Raw genomic sequence first — 16,674 nt, 5'->3', positions numbered from 1 at the left:
TATTTTAAGGTAGTTTCATGCATTTTCTTAGTAAATAAGCAAGTTTTGGATAAAAATACACTTACATCCTGATTCAAGCAAACATTCTGAACTTTACATGATTTTATGAGAATTATGCAGGAATTGAATGATAAAATGGATAATGCATGATCTCATAACTTGGAACAGAGCTTTGATGCACTTTATTTGCTTGATTTTAGGACAAAGGAAGCAAGGAAGAGCCACCTTAGCAGCCACATTAGTCTAATTAACATGACCACTAACGTGGAATGGGAATAAGCTTGCAGCGTTAATGGAAAAAGTGATCGCCAATAACGCCTTCGAATCCATCATAGCCCACGTTAGTTGCCACGTTAATGTAGCTAACGTGGAGGAAAAGAGGAGCACCAACGTTAGTGGTAAAAGTGAATACCACTAATGTTCCAAAAAGGGCACACTTAGCCACGTTAAGAGTTACGTTAATCCAATTAATGTAGACTCTAACGTGGGAGGAGAAAGCTATTGCCAACGTTAGTGACACTCACCTTTGTCACTAACGTTAGACTAAGTCAATATTGTCCACATTAGTGGTCACGTTAAGACCACTAACGTGAAGGGTAACGTGGAGCGAGGCATGATAGGCCAACGTTAGTGACACTCACCTTTGTCACTAACATTGGAGATGGCAATCAGCACCACGTTAGTGGTCACGTTAATGCAATGAACGTGAGGCACTAACATGGGAAGAAGGGGCGTTTGAAGCGTTAGTGATAAAGGTAAGTGTCCCTAATACTCTCAAAGCTTGGGCATGCCCACGTTAAGGGCCACGTTTGTTACACTAACGTGGGTAAAAGAAGCAAAGAACAACGTTATTGGTAAAGGTGAATGCCAATAATGTTTGCGAAAGATTGAGAAGCAACGTTATTGGTAAAGGTGAATGTCAATAACGTCTGCAAAGGACTAAGAGGCAACGTTAGTGGTCACATTAGTGCCACTAACGTTGAAGTTAACGTGGATCATTTTGGTTCGGAGCGTTAGTGCAAAAGGTGATCGTCACTAACGTTCTCGAGCCCAAATTTTCACTTAACGTTAACACCACTAACGTCCTAACTAACGTCCACCCGTGTCTGACTCACACTTTTTCTACAAGAAAAGCTAAGCCCACTGAAGATTGTAACTGCTTCAACTCAAAATCAAAGGCCCATATCCAAAACTTGAAGAGCTGACTATAAGATCAAGAAGAGTAGTATATATAGGAGTAGTTTTGAACTAGAAAGGAGCTTGCCATTTTGGAGAACTACACTCTGTATATTTATTTTTTCCTATAATTTCTAGTTTACTTTAGAATGTACTCTTCTCTATCATCTTCAATTTCCAGAGCTATAAAAAACTAAACCCTTTTTTATGGGGTTAGGGAGCTCTGTTGTAATTTGATGGATCAATTATAGTTTTCATTCTTCTTCTTCTTTCTTTTCTCTGGATTTCCTAGAAAGCTTTCGATCTTAAATCAATTGGTTAGTTGTCTTAGAAAAGAAGCTCTCCATAATTGGATCTCCTCTGAGCCTTGGAAAAGGGATGAGGAGATCATGCTAGAAATGCTTTCTCATGTTGGACCAAATTGGGCTTTGGATGGATATAGTGACATATAATCCTTCCAACACTTTGATTTTGAAATACATGTGGTATAATCAGTGACCATACTTCATCTCTTCCCATGAGCAATTAAATCAAGGAATTGGGCAATTGTTCAAGCTTAGAGAGATTGGGTTGCCAAGGAATTGGGATCCAATCATCCAAGATTGCCAAGGAGATCAATGAATGCATTGATTGAGGAAGAGATGAGAATGAACTTGATCCGGAAAATGCAACATCTCCTAAGCCCAATGAATCCCCCATTTCTGGATCTTACCCATTCTCTTTACTTTCTGCCATTTATTTTTATGTTCATCTCCCCAAATCCCCATTTAAGATTCTGTAATTTACTTTCCAGCCATTTAATTTTCTGCAATTCTCAACTCAATTTTTGCTTAGCTCAACTAGAACATTCCTCTAATTAAAGTTGCTTGACCAATCAATCCCTGTGGGATTCGACCTCACTCTATTGTGAGTTTTTACTTGACGACAATTCAGTATACTTGCCGAAGGAAATTTTGTTGAGAGACAAGTTTTCGTGCATCAATCTGCGGTCCTTTCTTAGCCTCTGAATGACATTTTTGCTCAGGTCCCTCAATTTCAGCCAGAAAATACCTGAAATCATAGAAAAACACACAAACTCATAGAAAAGTCCAGAAATGTGATTTTTGCATAAAAACTAATAAAAATATACTAAAAAGTAACTAAAACATACTAGAAACTACCTAAAAACAATGCCAAAAAGCGTATAAATTATCCGCTCATCACAACACCAAACTTAAATTGTTGCTTGTCCCCAAGCAACTAAAAACAATATAAGATAAAAAGAAGAGAATATACAATAAATCCCAAAATATCAATGAAGCTTAGTTCTAATTAGATGAGCGGGACTTTTAGCTTTTTGCTTCTGAACAGTTTTGGCATCTCACTTTATCCTTTGAAGTTCAGAATGATTGGCATCCATAGGAACTCAAAATTCAGATAGTGTTATTGATTCTCCTAGTTCAGTATGTTAAATCTTGAACACAACTACTTATGAGTCTTGGCCGTGACCCTAAGCATCTTGTTTTCCAGTATTACCACCGGATACATAAATGCCACAGACACATATCTGGGTGAACCTTTTCAGATTGTAACTCAGCTTTGCTAGAGTCTCCAGTTAGAGGTGCCCAGAGTTCTTAAGCACACTCTTTTTGCTTTGGATCATGACTTTAACCACTCAGTCTCAAGCGTTTCACTTGGACCTTCATGACATAAGCACATGGTTGGGGACAGCCTGATTTAGCTGCTTAGGCCAAGATTTTATTCCTTTGGGCCCTCCTATCCACTGATGCTCAAAGCCTTGGATCCTCTTTACCCTTGCCTTTTAGTTTAGCGGGTTACTGGCTTTTTGCTCTTGCCTTTTGGCTTAAAGAGATATTGTCTTTCTTTGCTTGCTTTTTCTTTTTCTTTATTTATTTTTCCCCCCTTTTTTTTCGCAAGTTTTGTGTTTTTCACTGCTTTTTCTTGCTTCAAGAACCAATTTTATCATTTTTCAGATTATCAATAACATTTCTCTTTTTTCATTATTCTTTCAAGAGCCAACAATTTTAACATTCATAAACTTCACTATAAAAAAAATGCACTGTTCAAGCATTCATTCAGAAAACAAAAAGTATTGCCACCACATCAAAATAATTAACCTAATTTCAAGATAGAATTTAAAATTCATGTACTTCTTGTTCTTTTGCAAATAGAAACATTTTTCTTTTAAGCAAGGTGAAGGATTCATGGAACATTCATAGCCTTAAGACATAAACACTAAACACTAATGATCATATAATAAAGTCACCAACATAGACAAAACATAAAGCATAAAAACCAAAAAACAGAAAAATAAGAACAAGGGAATTAAAGAACGGGTCCACCTTAGTGACGGCGGCTAGTTCTTCCTCTTGAAGATCCTATGGAGTGCTTGAGCTCCTCAATATCTCTTTGTTGCCTTTGTTGCTCCTCCCTCATGGCTCTTTGGTCCTCTCTAATTTCATGGAGTTCTCTTGGTGCTCCATCCTTAGTTGCTCCATGTTGGAACCCAAATCTTCTAAAGAGGTGTTGAGTTGCTCCCAATGTTTGTGTGGAGGAAAATACATCCCTTGAGGCATCCCAGGGATTTCTTGATGAGGGACTTCCTCATGCTCTTGTTGAGGTCCATGAGTGGGCTCTCTTGTTTGCTACATCCTCTTTTTAGTGATGGGCTTTTGAGACGAATCTCACCATCTCCCATGACTCAGAGTTGGAAGCAATTGCCTTCGCTTTCCTCTTTCTAGAGGTTTCTCTAGTCTTAGGTGCCATTAATGGTTATGGAAAAATAAAAGGCGACTTCCCACACCAAACTTAAAAGGTTTGCTCGTCCTCGAGCAAAAGCAGAAAGAAAGGAGGAGAAGAAGAAGAAATGAAGGAGATGGAGGTGTAGGAGTGGTCGGCCAAGGGGGGTTAGGTTTGGGAGGGAAATGGTTTGAATTTGAGTGGGTGGGGGTAAGTAAGGTGTAAGATGGGAAATAGTGGATGGATGTGAGTGGTGAAGAGATTATGGGGAAGAGGGTAGGATTTGATAGGTGAATGGTATTTGGGGAAGAGTGTTAGGGAAAGGTGTGAAAAGGAATGAGAGTGAGTTGGGGTAGTGATAAACTACTATTTTACGGTTTATCTTGTGTTCAATTGAATGGATTTTATCAATCTTTCATACACTTATTCATATGATTTGCATGAGTTTACATTTTCCTTCCTGATTTTGTGCTATAATTGAAAACGTGCTTCTTTGGCATTAAATTTCCTATGTTTATCCTCTCTTATTACAATTCGATATCGTGATATGTGCGTTAAGTGATTTCAGAGATTACAGGGCAGGAATGGCTTAGAAGATGGAAAGGAAGCATGCAAAAGTGGAAGGAACACAAGAAACTAAAGGAACCGCTAAAACTGTCCAGCCTGACCTTCTGGTACTAAATCGACCATAACTAGAGCTACAGAGGTCCAAATGATGCAGTTCTAGTTGCGTTGGAAAGCTAACGTCTGGGGCTTCACAATGATATATAATTTGCTATATCTTCCCAGAAACCAGGTGATGCAAACGCGTGGATCACGCTCACACGTGACTTGGCAAAAATCCAATCCACGCTAACACGTGGACGACGCGTCCGCGTCACTTTGCCGCGACCTGTACGTACCAGAAATCACTAGGGGCGGTTTTTAGGCAGTTTTTGACCCAAGTTTCGGCCCAGAAAAACACATATTAGAGGCTATAAATTGGGGGAATCCATCCATTCATTCAATACATATCATACACATCATACACACAATTTTAGTTTTTAGATGTAGTTTTTAGAGAGAGATGCTCTCTCCTCTCTCTTAGGATTTAGGATTAGGATTCCTATTAAAGGAATTAGGATTTCTTCTTCTCAATTTTCAGGTTCAATGTTCCTTTTACTTATTTTCTCAATTTGGTATATGAACTCTTTATGTTTGGAGTAATTTTCTTTTATTAATGCAATTTGAGGTATTTCAGATCTATGATTTTATTTAGCTTTTTACATTCTTAGCTTTGGTTGATTAATTGGAGACACTTGAGTTATCAAACTCACCTGTTGATTGAAATTGGAGTTACTGATTGATCTGTATCACTCTAAAGCTAGTCCTTCCATAAGGATTGACTAAGACTTGAGGATCAAGCTAATTAGTCCACTTGACCTTCCTTTGTTTAATAAAGGCTGACCAAGTGGGATTAAAACCCAATTTCATCACACCTGATAAGGATAACTAGGATAGGAATTCTAATTCTCATACCTTGCCAAGAGCTTTCTTAATTATTAATTTATTTTTCTTGTCAATTAAATTACTTGTTCAACCCTTTTGAAAATCTCAAAATATACCTTTGCATAATAATTAATAATAACACCTCCCTGCAATTCCTTAAGAAGACAACCCGAGGTTTAAATACTTCGGTTATATATTTTATCAGGGGTTTGTTACTTGTGACAACCAAAACTTTTGTATGAAAGGATTTTCTGTTGGTTTAGAAACTATACTTACAACGCGATTATATTTGTGAATTTTTTACCGATAGAAAATCCGATCGTCAAAATGGTGCCGTTACCAACTTTTTTTTCAATTATAATTTTATTTAGTTTTGTTTGTTTTAGAGTTTTATTTTATTTTATTTCATTGAACCTGGAATTATTCATAACATCTGCATCAGTATCTGTATACTGCATTATGCATTTTGCATAAAAAAAAAGAGAGAAAGCACGCGACGCGACAGCGTCGCTGACGCGTCCGCGTCGCAGGTGCATTAGGAAGAAAAGAAAACTGAACAGAGAGTCACGCAAAAGCGTGGCTGGAGGCGTGCCTTAGACACAAATATGCCCATGCAACCGCGTGCACCACGCATCCGCGTCATGTGCAAAATAGCCTCCCACGCGTCCGCATTATCCATGCAAACACGTGGCTTTGTGAAATTGACGTAAATGGCTTTATGGCAGTAAGTTGGGCTGGAATGGGGTTGGACTCGTGCTAGAAGCCCAAGCCCTCCCACGCAAACGCGTTCCCCACGTGGCCACGTCGTTTTCCAAAAAACGGCCATCCACACGATCGCGTCAACCACGCAAACGCGTCACCCTAAAATTTCGCAAAAAGAGTTTCGAACAGAGAGTTGCACGAACGCGAGGCTGCACTTGTGCCAATCGCACAAATCAGGCCACGCGACTGCGTGACTCACACGTCCGCGTCATCTGACCTTATTGCGCACCACGCAACCGCGGCATTCACGCGTCCGCGTCGCCTGCGCCGCACAACTTATCTAAATCAGTGCCAATTATCTTATCTTTTCTAATCCTAATTTCTTTTATCTTTTCTTCTTTGTTTCTTACTTTATCTCTTTCACTTCTCCTTCTTCTTAACTTTCATTATATTTTATTTATTTGCATACTTTCATTCATTATATTTTAATTTAGTGCATATTTTTATTTTCTTTTCTAAATTCATTATTTTTCCTTTGGTGTTGAATTTTCTTATTTCACTGTTGCATTTTCTCTTGAATTATTTTCGGTGCTTTATGACTTATTTTATTCTGGTTGGGTATCATTATTCATAAGTCAATGCTAGTTTTTATAATACTAGTATTCCTTTTGTATTGATATGCACTTATACTATATCTTGCATTACCTATACTCTCTTCCCCATTGTTGCAATTTTTGCACCATTGGTATGCCATGTGCTTCTATTGCTTTCTCACATACATGTTGTAGCTACCATGTACTTGAGACCCTTATTATTTGGCATTAACACCCATATTTTATTTGTTTTCTATCCTTATTTTTGGGTTACTTTTCTTCATTTCCCTCTTCTTTCAGGATGGCCACCATGAAGGGAAAGGAAAAGCTTCTTAATGGGGAGACAAACAAGTTCATCTGCTCAATCTTTGGAGAAAAGCATCAGCTGAAGCAACCCGTCCACCTATACATCTTAGCATGCACCGAGGACGGTGCAATCTTTAAGTGTGGGGAGGTCGATACCGATCTCCATGGGTTAGTTATTTCCTTCCCAACACCAATGTTTTATTTTCTTTGTTAATTCGTTGCATTTTCATGTTTGATTGCATAATTGTTTGATTTTATGCATATTCTACGTGGTTGAAAAATAATAAGTTTCTTCTAAAGACCTTATTTTTGAAAAATTTCACTAATTTAAAATCAAAATTTTTTGTGTTAAACTTGTTTGAAGTTGTATTTAGAACATGGTCTTTGAGCCAAAGAACACGCAACCCGTGAGATTTTGAGCTTATTTATATGGTTACATTATTTAACCATAATATTCTATTATTGTGTGTTTTCCTTCTCTATAACTGCAATCTATATTTTGTTCCATTTTATATGTCCATTATTTTGTATATTTACATGCTTGCATATGATTGAGGCCATTAATTGTATTTTTGCTCGCTTATCCCAAATAAACCTACCTTTTATGCCATCCTTGTTAGCCCCCTTGAGCTTTTTAACCCCATTCTATTTCATAACAACATTACTAGCCTTAAGCAGACAAACAAAATAAAAATCCCAAGTTGAATCCTTGGTTAGTCGTGGGCGAAATCGTGATTCATTCTTTTCACTTCAACAATCCAAGGTAATGGCTCCAAAGACTTGGTGCACAGAACCATGGTCCAAAATTAACTTCACAGTCTCGCTCAACTAACCAGCAAGTGCACTGGGTCATCCAAGTAATACCTTACGTGAGTAAGGGTCGATCCCACAGAGATTGTTGGTATGAAGCAAGCTATGGTCACCTTGTAAATCTCAGTTAGACAGATTAAAAGGTTTTGGGTTTCGAAAATTAATAATAAAAAGAAAATAAAAGGGATAGAAATACTTATGTAAATTAATAGTGGGAATTTCAGATAAGTGTATGGAGATGCTGTGCTCCTCTTAAATCTCTACTTTCCTATTACAATCATCCAATCCTTCCTACTCCTTTCAATGGTAAGCTATATGTAGGGCATCACCGTTGTCAATGGCTACATCCCATCCTCTCAGTGAAAACGTTCCTATGCTCTGTCACATCACGGCTAACCATCTGTCGGTTCTCAATCAGGTTGGAATAGAATCCCTTGATTCTTTTGCGCTTGTCATCACGCCCAGCCTTCAGGAGTTTGAAGCTCGTCACAGTCATTCAATCCCATAATCCTACATGGAATACCACAGACAAGGTTTAGACCTTCCGGATCCTCATGAATGCCGCCATCTATCTAGCTTATACCACGAAGATTCTGTTGGGGAATCTAAGAGATATGCGCCCGGCCTAAAGTAGAACGGAAGTGGTTGTCAGTCACGCGCGTTCATAGGTGAGAATGATGATGAGTGTCACGGATCATCACATTCATCAAGTTGAAGTGCAATGTATATCTTGGAATAAGAATAAAAGAGAATTGAATAGAAGATAATAGTAATTGTATTGAAACTTGAGGTACAGCAGAGCTCCACACCCTTAATATATGGTGTGTAGAAACTCCACCGTTGAAAATACATAAGTGAAAGGTTCAGGCATGGCCGAATGGCCAGCCCCCATGAAGGTCTAAGGACTAGGCATCCAGAGATGTCTAATACACTAGTAAAAAGTCCTATTTATAATAAACTAGCTACTAGGGTTTACATGAGTAAGTAATTGATGCATAAATCCACTTCCGGGGCCCACTTGGTGTATGCTTGGGCTGAGCTTGATCTATCCACGAGCTGAGGCTTTTCTTGGAGTTGAACTCCAAGTTATAACGTGTTTTGGGCGTTCAACTCCGGATCATGACGTGTTTCTGGCGTTTAACTCCAGACAGCAGCATGTACTTGGCATTCAACGCCAAGTTACGTCATCAATTTCCGAATAAAGTATGGACTATTATATATTGCTGGAAAGCTCTAGATGTCTACTTTCCAACGCCGTTAAGAGCGCTCCATTTGGAGTTCTGTAGCTCCAGAAAATCCATTTCGAGTGCAGGGAGGTCAGATTCCAACAGCATCAGCAGTCCTTTTGTCAGCCTTTTTCAGAGTTTTGCTCAAGTCCCTCAATTTCAGCCAGAAATTACCTGAAATTATAGAAAAACACACAAACTCATAGTAAAGTCCAGAAATGTGAATTTAACATAAAAACTAATGAAAACATCCCTAAAAGTAGCTTGAACTTACTAAAAACTACCTAAAAACAATGCCAAAAAGCGTATAAATTATCCGCTCATCACAACACCAAACTTAAATTGTTGCTTGTCCCCAAGCAACTGAAAATCAAATAGGATAAAAAGAAGAGAATATACTATAAATTCCAAAATTGCAATGAATATTAATTATAATTAGATGAGCGGGACTTGTAGCTTTTTGCTTCTGAACAGTTTTGGCATCTCACTTTTTCCTTTGAAGTTCAGAGTGATTGGCGTCTCTGGGAACTTAGAATTTTGGATAGTGTTATTGACTTTCCTAGTTAAGCATGTTGATTCTTGAACACAACTACTTATGAGTCTTGGCCGTGGCCCTAAGCACTTTGTTTTCCAGTATTACCACCGGATACATAAATGCCACAGACACATAACTGGGTGAACCTTTTCAGATTGTGACTCAGCTTTGCCAGAGTCCCCAGTTAGTGGTGTCCAGAGCTCTTAAGCGCACTCTTTTGCTTTGGATCCTTTTTACCCTTGCCTTTTGGTTTTAAGGGCTATTGGCTTTTTCTGCTTGCTTTTTCTCTTTTTTTTTTCAAAATATTTTTTTTTCGTCAATTATTTTTATTTATTTATTTTTTTCGCCATTCACTGATTTTTCTTGCTTCAAGAATCAAATTCATGATTTTTTAGATTGTCAATAACATTGCTCCTTGTTCATCATTCTTTTAAGAGCCAACAATTTTAACATTCATAAACAACAAGATCAAAAATATGCACTGTTTAAGCATTCATTCAAAAAGCAAGAAGTATTGTCACCACATCAATATAATTAAACTAAATTCAAGGATAAATTTGAAATTCATGTACTTCTTGTTCTTTTTGAATTAAAAACATTTTTCATTTAAGAGAGGTGAAGGATTCATGGAATTATTCATAATCTTTAAGGCATAGTTACTACATACCAATGATCATGAAGTAGAGACACAAAAATATAGATAAACATGAAGGATAAAAACCGAAAAAACAGAGAAAATAAGAACAAGGAATGAGTCCACCTGAGTGAGGGTGGCGCCTGATACGTAAAAATGAGATTTCACGTATAACCGGCAAGTATACCGGGTCGCATCAAGTAATAAAACTCACTAAGAGTGAGGTCGATCCCACGGAGATTGGTAGATTAAGCAACTTTAGTTAAATGGTAAATTTAGTCAAGCAAACATAGTTTTGATTTTATGAGCATTGTGATTTTTTTGAACATAATTGCAAGAATTTAAATGGCAAAGAATTTAAAGAACTAGAAGAGAGAAATAAAATGAAAGTAAATAACGGAAACTTAAAATGCAAGAAACTCAAATGACATCAAAGATAAATTGCAAGGAATTAAAGGTTGCAGGAATTTAAAGAACATAAGAGTAAATAGCAAGAACTAAAGGAACAGAATGTAGATAACAAGAATAATAAATTGACAGAATGTAGAAGGGAATTGGGTTATGGGTAGTCAAACAACTAGAAACAAAAGAAATAAGAATTAATGGTGGAGAGGATCATTAGGGATCAGAGATGCAAGTTTTCATGAATTGATGTTAGTCAAGTCCTTCTCAATCATGGGTATAGATCCATGGCAAGTGGTTAATTGAATCCCAATCTCTTGGTGATTCAATTTCTCTCAACATAACCAATTGCCACTCTCGTGATCTAATTGTTCATGAGAAGAGATGAAGCTCAATTCTAGTCCAGCCACACAAATCCCATAATCTCAACCAAGGAAAGTTACATCTCACATACCAACCAAGGTGTGTTGATTAAGGGAATCATGAAAGGATGAACTCTAAACTGAATTATGTGGCTCATTCCTCAAATTCACCACACAATTCTCATAGATTAACCCCTCTCTCGATGGTGGTTGAATCTTTGAAGAACAAGAGTTTCCTCTTTGGATTAACCACTTGAATTGAGGAGGAAAAGAGGAGTTCATCAATGCATTCAAACAAGCAGAGCTCTTCCCCCTAATGAAAAAGGAATTAAGTGATCATTGCTCTCAACTGAAAACTAAATTGCATGAAATTAAAGTGCATGAAAATAAAGAGTGAGACTTCAAAACAGAAATTGAGAATTCAAGAATTCATAAATGAAAACTACAAATTAAACTACACTACTACTAAGGAAGAAGAGAAGGGGAAGTGAAGAAGAGTGTATGAAGGGGAGGGGTCCGAAGACCCACTCTCAATGGAGTGTGCCAATTCACAGAATTTCAAATTGGTCTCCTCCGTATCCCTTCAATCCAACCTCCAATTCTATGAAACTATGGCCTTTATATAGGCTTTTCTAAATTACAAATTGAATTAAAAGTAAATTACAATTAAATGAAAATCAACTATTCTAGATGATTCTTGTGGCCTTGATTGGTTGAGATTTGTGGGCTTTGCTTGCTTGAGGTTGGATTAGCTTCATGAAGGAATTCTTGTCAAGCAGGGCACATTTTCACTGCTTTGGCCCAATGACTTGGCGTTGTTGCCAATAACTCCAAGCATAATGCACGTTGGCAACGTGCAAGTGGCTTTCCTGGAAGTGAGCTTTGAGACTTGGGCGTTGTTGGCCCAAGTTGTTGCTAACAACTTGCTCTTCTTCTTCTTGACTCTTCTCTCATGCCTAATGTTGCCCAGAATTTGAGCTTCAATCCTTTGCCTAAATATAAACTATGATATATCATTGGAAAGCTCTTGATGTCTACTTTCCAATGCCACTAGAATCACTTCATTTGGACTTTCCTAGCTCAAGTTATGCTCCATTGAAGAGGGCAAGGTCAGGCTGCCCTGGTTGGGCGTTTTTGTCAAACACGCCACCAATAACGTGCTCAACAACGCCCCTAGCCCAAATTTCTTGGCCTGGGCGTTGTTGCTAGAGTTGCCAAGGAACACACCAGTTCATTTTGGCCCTGGCAACGTGTTCGACCCTCCTCTCTTGGCTCATTCATGCTGCCTTGAATTTCAACCTCATTTCCTTGTTTTTGGGGCCTAAAGATGACTCTGATTCGAGCTTCCATTTCATGCTCCACTATAGACTATTATATATGGTTGAAAAGCTCTGAATTTCAGCTTTCCAACGCAACTGGAAGTACTCAATTTGAATCTCTATAACTCAAGTTATGCTCCATTGAAGATAACAAGGTCAGGCTGCCAAGGTTGCCGGCGTTTTTGACAAACACGCCTTCACATTCTCAAGTTGGCAACGTGGGTTACCTTCTAAGGCTGCTGAGCTTCGCAGGCGTTGCTAGCAAACACGCCTTCACCTTCCCCAAGTTGGCAACGTGGGTTATGCCTCCCAGGGAGCCAAATTTCAGCAAGGGCGTTGCCAACTTAGATTCCAAGTTGCCAACGTGTTTAGTTTCTGAGGTTCCAAATGAAGCCAGCTTTTGAAGCTTCAAACGAATGTCAAACCCATACTATTATATATCATTGGAAAGCTCCGGATGTCTACTTTCCAATGCCGTTGAGAGTGCATCATTTGAAGGTCTACAACTCAAGATATACTCCATGGAAGAGAGCAAGGTCAAGCTGCCAGGGTTGCTGCGTTGTTGATGAACACTCCTTCTTTTCAGCACGTTGGCAACGTGCCAGCCCCTTCCCCCTTGCTCCATGCTTGCTTCCTAGCGTTGCCACTACACACGCCAATGAATCCCAAGTTAGCAATGTGCTCGAGCCTTCCTTAAGGCTCCATGTTTGTTGCTTGGCGTTGTCATTGAACACGCCTATTTTCCTGGCGTTGGCAACGCCAGCTTCCTCTCCTCCTAGCGTTGCCTCTAAACACTCCAATGAAGTAGCACGTTGGCAACGTGCTCAAGCTCCTCCCTGGCCCAAGTTCTTCTAGCTCAGCGTTGCCTTGAACAACGCCTATACTTCCCACGTTGGCAACGCCCTCGAAGCTCCTCAGGGCTGCTTGGCGTTGCCTTCAAACACTCACCCTTTCTCCAAGTTGGCAATGCCCAAATGTGCTTCTCCAGGGCTACCTTACATTGTTGGGCATTGTTGATGAACACTCTAGTTGAAGTGCAAGTTGGCAACGTGCAACTCCTCTTTATTCATTCTCGAGGGCTGCTTGCTTCACCTATCATCAACCAAACACATGCATCAAAGCCTTGCTAAATCACAAGATTTTGCATCATTCATAACATCCAACAATTCTTGCATAAATCTCATGAAAATGCACATATTTAACAATGTTTGATTGAATCAAGGCATGCATATAATTCTCATCCAAATACTTGCTTATTGCCTAAGAAAATGCATGAAACCAACCTAAAGCATACAAAAAATGGCTAGTAAAACTAGCCAGGATGCCCTGGCATCAGCGCCTTCTTGAAGATCCAATGGTGCTTTTTGAGCTTCTTTATGTCTCTTCCTTGCTTCTGTTGCATGATCCCTAGTGATTTTGGTGTTCCTATCCTTAGTTGTTTCCAATAATTATGTGGAGGAACATGTATCCCCTGAGGTATCTCAGGGATTTCTTGATTTGCAGTCAAATATTCTACCACTGAGCTATAGACCCTTTAGATGAGTCTTTCCATCTCCCATGACTCGGAGGTAGAAGCTTTTTGTCTTTCCTTTTTCTCTTTTTTTTTCTTCTTTTTTTTTGAGGTTTCTCTGAATTGTTGATTTTTTAGTTTCTCTTGACTTCCTCTTCAGAGTCCTTTCAGGTTCATGATCTGCTTCAATAAGAATATTTTTGTCCTTGCTCCTGCTCATATAGGGAAGAAGAGAACAAGAAAAGAAAGAGAAATCCTCTATGTCACAGTAAAGAGGTTCCTTATTGTTAGTAGAAGAAGAAAGGAATAAAAGTGGAGAATCCAATCACAATGGTGAGGATAGAGGCAGTGATTGGAGATGAAGAGAGGTGAAGAGAAGTGTTAGTAAATAAATAAAATAAATAGAAAGAGATGAGGGGGAGAGAAATTCGAAAATAATTTTGAAAAATGGGTTAGTAATTTTCGAAAATTAAAACTAAAATTTGAAATAATTAATTAATTAAAAAGAATTTTTGAAAAAGAGGGAGGTATTTTCAAAAATTAGAGAGGGAAAAGTAGTTAGGTGGTTTTGAAAAAGATAAGAAACAAACAAAAAGTTAATCAGTTAGTTGAAAAAAAGATATTAAAATCAATTTTGAAAAGATAAGAAGTTAGAAAAGATATTTTAAAATTTTTTTGAAAAAGATAAAATTTTGAAAAAAATATGATATAAAAGATATGATTTAAAAAGATATGGTTTTGAAAAGATAAGATTGAATTTAGTTTTGAAAAAGATTTGAATTTTAAAATCACAATTAATGACTTGACTCACAAGAAATCACAAGATATTATTCTAGAACTTAAAATTTGAATATTTCTTAACAAGAAAGTAATAAACTTGAAATTTTTGAATCAAAACATTAATTTTTGATGCAATTTTCGAAAATATGATGTAAAGATAAGAAAAAGATTTTGAAAAAGATTTTTGAAATTTTCGAAAATGATGAAAAAATGGAAAAGATATGATTTTTGAAAAAGATTTTAAAAAGATAAGATTTAAAAAGATAAGATTTTTTTTTGAATTTTTTTTTGATGAGAGAGAAAAACACTAAAAATACTCAATGCATGAAAATTTTGAATCAAAACACATGATGCATGCAAGAACACTATGAATGTCAAGATGAACACCAAGAACACTTTGAAGATCATGATGAACATCAAGAACATATTTTTTAAAAATTTTCAAGAAAAGAAAACATGCAAGACACCAAACTTAGAAATTTTTCATGTTTAGACTCTATGAATGCAAGAATGCATATGAAAAACACCATACAACACAAAACAAGAAAATATGAAGATCAAACAAGAAAGTTCATCAAGAACAACTTGAAGATCATGATGAACACTATGAATGCATGAATTATTCGAAAATTTTATGCAAGAAAAAGATGAACATGCAATTGACACCAAACTTTTCTGTTGAGAAAGGTTTAATGTTGCCTTTTCTGTTGAGAAATGTTTAATGTTTGAATCATATCTTTTCTTGTTAGTCAAGTTTTTAATTTTCAAAATCAAATCTTTTTAAAATGTTTTTTCAAATCATATCTTCTCAATCACATCTTTTTAAAACCAATCATATTTTCCTAACCACCTCTTTTTCAAAATAATTTTCAATCAAATCTTTTTGATTTCTAATTTCAAAATCTTTTTCAAAAATCACTTTATTTCTTTCCCACTTTCATTTTCGAAAATTAAGTAATGTTTTTCAAAAATGTTTTCAAATTTTTCACTTAATTTTCGAAAATCACTTCCCTTCTTCTCACATCCTTCTATTTATGGACTAACACTATTCCTTAATGCAAAATTCGAACTCCATCTTCTTTGATAAGTTCGAATTTTCTACTCCTGTCTTCTACTCTTCTTTTCCTCTGACACTTCAAGGAATCTCTATACTGTGACATAGAGGATTCCACTTTTCTTGTTCTCTTCTCTCTCATATGAGCAGGAGCAAAGACAAAGGCATTCTTGTTGAGGCTGATCCTGAACCTGAAAGGACCTTGAAGCGAAAGCTAAGAGAAGCCAAAGCACAACTCTCTTTAGAGGACCTGAACGAATTCTTCAAAGAAGAAAAGCACATGGCAGCCGAAAACAACAACAATGCCAACAATGCAAGGAAGGTGCTGGGTGACTTTACTGCACCTACTCCCGACTTTTATGGGAGAAGCATCTCTATCCCTGCCATTGGAGCAAACAACTTTGAGCTTAAGCCTCAATTGGTTTCTCTAATGCAACAGAATTGCAAGTTCCATGGACTTCCACTGGAAGATCCTCATCAGTTTTTGGCTGAATTCTTGCAAATCTGTGACACTGTCAAGACTAATGGGGTTGACCCTGAGGTCTACAGACCTATGCTATTCCCTTTTGCTGTAAGAGACAGAGCTAGGACATGGTTGGACTCTCAACCTAAAGAAAGCCTGGACTCTTGGGAAAAGCTAGTCAATGCCTTCTTGGCAAAGTTCTTTCCACCTCAAAAATTGAGTAAGCTTAGAGTGGAAGTCCAAACCTTCAGACAGAAGGAAGGAGAATCCCTCTATGAAGCTTGGGAAAGATACAAACAATTAATCAGAAAGTGTCCTTCTGGTATGCTTTCTGAATGGAGCATCATAGGTATTTTCTATGATGGTCTCTCTGAACTGTCCAAGATGTCTTTGGATAGCTCTTCTGGAGGCTCTCTTCATCTGAAGAAGACGCCTACAGAAGCTCAAGAACTGATTGAAATGGTTGCAAATAACCAATTCATGTACACTTCTGAACGAAATCTTGTGAACAATGGGACTAGTCAGAAGAAAGGAGTTCTTGAGATTGACACTCTGAATGCCATATTGGCTCAGAA

General features: G+C 37.6%; 1 non-coding gene across 1 annotated transcript; it reads right to left on the bottom strand.

Annotated features, from left to right (window-relative positions):
• Positions 1–16,321: 16,321 nt before the first annotated feature.
• On the bottom strand, positions 16,322–16,429 carry LOC112804521 (small nucleolar RNA R71). The gene has a single exon (XR_003203133.1). It is a non-coding gene; the product is annotated as a small nucleolar RNA R71 (small nucleolar RNA).
• Between the last annotated feature and the right edge of the window lie 245 nt (positions 16,430–16,674).

This window comes from Arachis hypogaea, chromosome 5, assembly GCF_003086295.3.
Source record: "Arachis hypogaea cultivar Tifrunner chromosome 5, arahy.Tifrunner.gnm2.J5K5, whole genome shotgun sequence".
Lineage (NCBI taxonomy): Eukaryota > Viridiplantae > Streptophyta > Magnoliopsida > Fabales > Fabaceae > Arachis > Arachis hypogaea.
Note: the sequence above shows the minus strand (reverse complement) of the source record. Positions and strands in the feature narration are given on the sequence as shown.